Source organism: Dasypus novemcinctus, chromosome 2 (assembly GCF_030445035.2).
Source record: "Dasypus novemcinctus isolate mDasNov1 chromosome 2, mDasNov1.1.hap2, whole genome shotgun sequence".
Taxonomy (NCBI): Eukaryota; Metazoa; Chordata; class Mammalia; order Cingulata; family Dasypodidae; genus Dasypus; species Dasypus novemcinctus.
Window position 1 is genome coordinate 71,801,196 of NC_080674.1, and position 8,013 is coordinate 71,809,208.

At 39.4% G+C, this 8,013-nt stretch overlaps 1 long non-coding RNA gene across 2 annotated transcripts; it reads right to left on the bottom strand.

Annotated features, from left to right (window-relative positions):
* Positions 1-751: 751 nt before the first annotated feature.
* Positions 752-5,102, bottom strand: LOC131280903 (uncharacterized). Of its 2 annotated transcripts, XR_009188582.1 has the most exons (3): positions 4,908-5,102; positions 2,211-2,436; positions 752-1,410 (listed from the first exon to the last, which is right to left on the bottom strand). It is a non-coding gene; the product is annotated as an uncharacterized lncRNA (long non-coding RNA). The 2 variants fall into 2 exon arrangements; XR_009188581.1 differs by lacking the exon at positions 4,908-5,102 and having other exon boundaries at positions 2,211-2,875.
* Positions 5,103-8,013: the final 2,911 nt, after the last annotated feature.

Below are 8,013 nucleotides of genomic sequence, written 5' to 3' on the forward strand. Positions count from 1 at the left end.
AGCTTCCAAAGGGATTATTTAAATTCCAACCATTCCAGGTTTGCACTGGTGTTGTAGAATTTGAGAAAGGTTCAATTATTTGCATATAGAAAGGCCAGGACTCAGGAATGATTTTGAGAAGGAAAAATGGTTTATTGACGGCCGGCCAGACTCGGGAGTTTTCTGTTGCAAACCCGAGCCTCCAACAAGAATTTTGAGTTCTTTTTCTATAGAGGAAGGGCTAAATTGTTCTTTGTTTCAGTTCTCAATAGGCTTGAATTAGCATATATATCTTCCACATCCTAGGTAAGCTCTTAGCATGGACTTCATACATTCTAGATAAGCTTTTAGCACATTTGGTTCGCATTTTCCCTGCATATTTAAAATTGATAGGGAAACGGACTTGGCCCAGTGGTTAGGGCGTCCGTCTACCACATGGGAGGTCCGCGGTTCAAACCCCGGGCCTCCTTGACCCGTGTGGAGCTGGCCCATGCGCAGTGCTGATGCGCGCAAGGAGTGCCCTGCCACGCAGGGGTGTCCCCCGCATAGGGGAGCCCCATGCATGCACAAGGAGTGTGCCCCGTAAGGAGAGCCGCCCAGTGCGAAAGAAAGTGCAGCCTGCCCAGGATGGCGCCACCCACACTTCCGATGCCGCTGATGACAACAGAGGCGGACAAAGAAACAAGACACAGCAAATGAACACAGAGAACAGACAACTGGGGGGGGGGGGGGAGGGCGGGCAGGAATAAATAAATAAAATAAATCTTAAAAAAAAAAATCTCAACAGATAAAATTGATAGAGTTTGCATTGATAAACTGGTTCCTGGGACTGGAGTCGTTGCCATGGTTACTAAGGGCAGGGCTGCAGCCTCTCATCATCCTACACCCACAAGTCAGGACAGCTTAGGTTAAGGTTATCTCTGAAGAGACAAAGAGCCTCCCACCCACAGCCCACATCATTTCCCCCCTTTATGCCGAAGCTTAACTTGCTAAGCTTTGGCATAATTATTCTTGGAGCTATGAGGTGGATGGCTGTTTGTTGTTTTGATTGATTACTTTACTTATCAATTTTCAGTGTAGCACCCAGGACTTTGTTTTTAGAAGTTTAAAAGTTTTTATTCTGGACAGCAGATCCTGGGGCGGGGGCCCCCTGCAGTCATCCTGGGGCCACCGGTGCTCACGTGGATTTCCAGTTAGGCTCCAGATCCATCTATTAATTTTGTTTTACCCTTAAAGAGTTTACACCTTTAATCTTAAAGGGGTGCTGAAGGGAGATGATCTCTTTTCTGTAACTGATTCCTGCTGGCCATGGGCTGTAGTCATTGCCTAACAAGTTGTAAAACTCTTATTTTATTTTAACTGGAGGGAGATGGATCTGGCATTCTGTACGAAGTTGAATGAAGTTTTCATATGGTTAATAAGATGTTCACTCTGAAAGAAACAAACTTAATTAAAATTTTGGAATATCCGTTGTAAAAGAGGACATTGGATTACAGAGGTAGACAAGGTTAGGTGCTTATAAAGATGGCACCCCTTTTTAAAAGCTGGTGGGAACAGTATATATATATTTTTCTCTAAGTTATTTTCAGAGAGAAATTGCAATAGATTCTTAGCTTTGTTTCGAAGACACATTTCAGGCTGTTTAATAATTGGCACTCATGTGTTCTGTTAGATGCTCCTGGTGAACTGGCACCTTTTGGACAGTTGGTTTTATCCAGGATTAGTGCACTAAGATGGAAATTTTCTTAGTTTTTAGCTGTGGGAGTGGATCAGAACTACAGAATAAAGTTTTTTTACATTTCAGTTTTAATTGTACAATTTCTGGTAATTTTGACTGTTTATAGGTGACCCATTATTAGTAAGCAAGCCTTATTTTTGCTACACAGTAGAGTATAGTAGAATAGTAAGTTGGCTGAGCCTGGCTAAGATCATTGCTTTATTTTATAGACATGTTTATTAACTATTTAGAAAATAAAGTGACCAGGAATTTAACATGTCTAATATACTTTTGAACCTGATCCAGAATAGAAAAGATAATGTTATAATTATTAGGCATATATTTAGGATAAAAGGATAAAAGTACAGCACTTTAATATTAATTAATGTATTACTTAATGCATAAGGATTCTGAGTTGCAATTAATAGTTTTAAGTTTCAGGATTGTAATGCTTTACATGTTATCTCTCCATGAGAGCAGGCCAAAATGCCAATTGTGTTTAAGTTTTACTTACAGTATCCTGGTATCATGGCTCCACTTAGCATGTTCTTCACACAGTGAGCAAGTCGCAGCATTGTTATCCAAGAGAGAGTTTCCAGTATTCTACCAGCCTGGTGCATAGTGCTCTCTGGCAGTATGGAACTGTTCCAGTCTGGAGGCAATATCCATTGTACACTTGGCTGTACCGAGTCATCATTGGCTGCTGCAGGAGCTTGAAACTGCAACATAGTTTCTGTCGACTTCAGGAGCAGAACCAGAGATTGATATAGCAAATATTTCTAATTGAGGGGTCAGTGACCAGCCTAGCCAATAACTCACATGGAGAGGGAACCTGCAATGTATTCAATGCCTGGTTTGAATGCGCAAAAGAGTTTGACATTGTCAAAGTTTATTCCTTGTTTTTATATATATTTTAAACAATTTACTGCAACACATCATATATCAAATGACTGTTTACTTATATAATTTTACCATGAAGATAAGTAGGTATTTTACTTCAGTAATAGAGGGAAAAAAAACTATTTTTCATTGTTAAAATGAAAACAGAAGATTCCCAATGGAATCAAGATAACTTTATATTACCATTTACTTAAATATGCACCTTGCAGTGGCCTTCAGACAGGTTTTATTATCATGAAATTATTCTTTGCCACCAATACCAATCCAAGTTTTTAGTTAACAATGACTTCTAGAACTAGAACTATTTAAACATTTTCAGTTTGGAAGATGTTTTACAAACTCTTTATAATTGACTACAACCACATTGACTAGTTACCTTACGTTTAAATAAACTTATTAAATTATAACTACTAACCAAAGAAATTTACTTTATTTATTTAAGAGAGCATATTTACAATTTTTCTTCTTTAGCTTAATTTCATTAACATGAACTTATCATTTTTATTACTGTAAAGATTTTGTACATATAATGTTAATTTAGTTAATGGGTAATTTATAAACTATGGGAGATTACACTCAAGCTAAATAAAATTGAAATCATTATAGTTTATGCAAGAAATATTCTCTTTTTTCTTTACAAGAAGCTAACACTTCTTTTCTTTGTTTAAGTTATGAAAATGAATAATTTTTAAAAGCATACTGACTACCAAGTTTCAAAACATATTACACAATTACCTAATTTGTTTAATCATAATCCAGGAAAGATTTCTCCATAGTTTTTATGGACTTTCTTTATTTACTGGAATTTGTCAACAGAACTACTAACTACCCTTATTTTATGGCTGTCAAAAGGTTTAAACTGGGAAATTACAGGGCATACTGATCCTTAATTCCCCAGCCTAGTAGACAGGTTTAATCTGCCACACCTAGTCCTGCCCTCAAAGCTCTTGCAAAGAGGAGGCCCTTTCCCAATAGTTCCTATAATCAGATTTTTATATGACTTTTCTATCCTGCTTAGTCTAATCTGGGCTCCAGGAATATTATCCACATATATAACTGCATATTTAATTTTTAACAATTTGAATAGAGCTATTTTAAGAATTTTCATTTGTTAATTTGATATTATCATCCTGATGTATGAAGACAAACAGTGAGCAAATGGGCAGACACAAATAGACACAGAAACACAACTCACTGATGTTACTTATAATTTGCATTACTTTATATACTGTTTAGCTTAATTTGGGTTCCAGAAATATATTACTTTATAACTGTATATTTAACCTCAACAATGAACAAATAGGCACAGAAACATAACTAGTTACTTAAAACTTCTATTTTTTTACAAAATAAGTGTAACTGCAAAACATTTCAAAGACCCCTGAAACTTTTCTTAATTTGCACTATGACTGTGCAGTTTTGCACAAGAATTTTGTTTCTTAACTAATGGCTTGTAACCAAAATATTCCCAATGCTTTAGCACCATTTTCTTTTGTTTTAAGACCTTATATTTTACCTTGAATTTAGCAGAATTTTGGATAAGCAACAAGATTAATTCTATGTATATTTACAGAGGCTATTTGAAGCCTCATAGAGATTGGTTTCTCACCTAAATTGCCACATTTAGGAACACTGACAGTCAAGGCAGGAGACTTCCTTTTTTTCCCCTCCAGTCCTTGAAGACAATAAAACTCCAGTGGTTGTTTAAACCCAAGGGCTAAGAATTCCACCAGACAGCAATTTAGTTTATACTTGGATTCATGAGAGAAAGCAGGGTTACTAACACCAGGACAGGAGACAGGGATGTCCCCAAGTCTGCCTTTCTCTGGACTATAGGGGCAGAAGCTGTTATGAAATAACCATAGGCAAAGGCAAGGGGTGAGACTAGACTTGAAGTGACCATAAACGAAGGTAAGGTCAGTTTAGAATTTACACTTACAATAGTAATTTCAGGCTAAATTTACCCAGTTATTTCAGTTATTATCTTTCTGCTGTTTTATAATATAAATGCATCTATAAATGATCTTAACTTTTAGTTACAGTTTTTATTAATTTTTTTAACCTTAAGGTGAATTGGATACCTTTATTAATTAAGCTACAAGAATTTTATTAGTCACAATTCTGTGAAGTCCTGTCTTTTCTTAGTAATGGAACAAACTCTCATCTGCAAGTTATGCATTTAATTCACCAGCAAGAGAGTACTGACATTTAAAGATTCATTTTAAACTATGTTTTTACCTTTTTACCATGAATTCTTAGGCACGAGCAACTGACAAAAACCAAACACAGATTTCAAAGTGGCATTTCATACCTTTTTTTTTCCGTTTCCCTCTGTAGTCTTACAACCCTGAAGTTCCCAGCCAGACAACTGAAAAGGCTATCAAGTGATTAGAGGTCTATTGTTTCAAGCAATAGCCTCCTTTCTTTAGACAAGTTTACAGTTCTAAAATATTTCAAAGTATTTCTACAGTCTGACAGGGAGAGAGAGAGATTTGGAAAAGTAAACATATTTTGGCCTTGACGCCCTAGGGAGGGAACTTTACTGCATTTATTTTGATTCTGCTTTTCATCCCCTTCACCTCCCCCCTTCCAGGCAGTAGGGTGCATAGCGATTAAATAGGAATGCAGTTTATGAATAGAAGGTGTGGACTCATTGGAAATGGGCAAGCCACTCCCCCCTTTCCAGCTTTCCACCAAAACCCAAAATGGGCAGACAGAACTTAACTCAAATTCAGCCCTCCTCCTGGGGACCCAGCCACCCTGACTGGGGCAACCCCAACAAACCCGAGTGCATTGGCGTGGACACAGATGGCCTTCAAGCCCTGGCAAAGGGGCAGGCCAGAGATGAGGCAGCAGAGCATGCACAAACATCCAGACTCCTCAGTTTTGCCCCATAATCAATTCACCCCCTTGCCAATGGCAAGGTAGGGTTCCAGCTCAATTAAATTCCACTGCTTTACATAACCACACAACTCCAACACCAGCATTGAGCTGACACAGACAGAAGCACAAAGGTCACTAATCTGACCCACAGGTTCTATATATATGTTTTTTTCAGCATGGCTGCCCCTACAGCCATCACAAATCTTAAAGAGAACACTTAACATTAACATCTGGTATAAAGTGAATTCATTCACAATTCAGCACCATAACAAAAGATTCCAGCTAGGCATTTTTAACTGATTAACTTTACACCCAGACCAAGCTTCACTAGAAAAGTCAATCCATTTTCCTGTAACCAAGTTTTTAAAAATCCAGACCAATTTCCAGGACATTAGGACTCGAACCTATAAACTTCCCTTCCTATTAAAATCAAGCCTCCACTCTTTCGGTGGATATAAGACCAGGTACCAGATTCTAACACGCAGTCAGACAAACCCAAAACACCAGGCTTTTCCCCAGTTTTTCTCCTTTTTCCAGACCTAGAGAGAATGGCTTCCCCCCAATTTTCTGGGGCTGCTAGGGTTCTCTCGGGAGGTGATCAGCCTTCCTCCCTAGCATTTAAAGCTAGGGTTCTCCAGACTGTGCTCACCCGGGGAGTCTTACCTTCTTCCATGTTCAGAGTTCTTTTTCGTTCCCAGAATCCTTCTCTTCAGACCTTCCATTGCCCTCGATTTTTGTCAGGAAGAATCTGGTGGAGCCCACATCTTTTCTGGATTAAATTTAATCCAGGGGCACCCAGATTTGGGGTTTACCCAAGTCCTCTCGGCTTCCTTGGGGATTTGGAAGGGGCAGCAAAATGCTACCATCTCTGACCTTCGTTTGCAGTCCTGGGAGAGCCCCCAAAAATGTTGTAGAATTTGAGAGAGGTTCAATTATTTGCATATAGAAAGGCCAGGACTCAGGAATGATTTTGAGAAAGAAAAATGGTTTACTGACGGCCGGCCAGACTCGGGAGTTTTCTGTTGCAAACCTGAGCCTCCAACAAGAATTTTGAGTTCTTTTTCTACAGAGGAAGGGCTAAATCGTTCTTTGTTTCAGTGCTCAATAGGTTTGAATTAGCATATATATCTTCCACATCCTAGGTAAGCTTTTAGCATGGACTTCATACATTTAGATAAGCTTTTAACACATTTGGTTGGCATTTCCCTGAATATTTAAAGTTTATAGAGTTTGCATTGATAAACTGTTTCCTGGGACTGGAGTCGTTGCCATGGTTACTAAGGGCAGGGCTGCAGCCTCTCACCATCCTACACCCACAAGTCAGGACAGGCAGCTTAGGATAAGGTTATCTCCAGATAGACAAAGAGCCTCCTACCCATAGCGCACATCACTGCGACTTGAGCAATTTTTACTATTTTGCTTGTAATTTCATCAATAACCTTTCCAGTGCTATCTAATTCAAGGCAGCAGTTAGAAAGATTGAATTTTCCACAAACTCCCCCTTCAGCTGCCAAGAGATAGTCTAGGGCAAGACGGTTTTGATAGATAGCATTTCTGAATTTAGTTTGGTGTTGGGCTAGTAAGTTTAGTGCATGGGCAGTTTCATTAGTTATTATCTCTACCACAGCTTGTAGGCAGATGATTCGGTTTAGCATATAGATAGGGGTATGATAACCCCACATGCCATCCTCTGCCCAAGTTCCTGGCCCATAGTATTGGATTATATGCTCAGGGGGCCATTCTTCACCTCCCCAGGTAATGACAGCCCTTCTTTCTCTTATGTTTTGATATACTGGCTGGCTTAGCTCTTTCCCTTCTGTTAAAGGAATGAGGAAGAAGGAGGGTTTTATTGTACCAAGCATACAAGTACCACACCAATTTCGCAGAATTTCTCGGAATGCAACCTTCCCACAAATCCAGTACAAACCATTTGGGGCGGTAAAGGGGCCCTTTGTGGTGGAGTTCCACACTGTGATTAATTTGGGCAAAGTATGATTTATGAGAACGAGGTCAGATTCGTTCTTCAAGGCTCTGTTGTTTTTGTGGTATAATTTTGGAATTTTCCCTCTGTACATGTTAGGTTTCCGACAGCTATAGAGGAGTTTAGGCAGGCCCTTGAAGCACAATATTTTCCTATGACAGAAGTTTGCAAGGGCCACATACTATCTTGGGGGCCAGCCGGGGGGCCAGTTGCATTATATGGTTGGCTGTAATTGTATTCCCTGGTTTCCCAGGGCCATTGGTCTCCCATATTAGTACCGCCACATACATAGCACGAGGAGACATTTAAGGCTGCCCCTACCACTTCAGCCAGGCTTATAAAGAGGATTCTTGCTGCTTGTGGGATGGAAAAGGGCTTTTCCATTTCTTCATAGGAGTGGAACACTGAATGAGCTTTACTTGTGAGTGAGTATTTCCGATATCCAACCCAGATGTAGGCTCCTGGGTTTATTCCTTTACCATCAATGCGGAGGCCCATTTGGACGCCCTGAGTCTGCCAGGATTCAGATTTAAGGATGGTGAGGTTTAAGGGC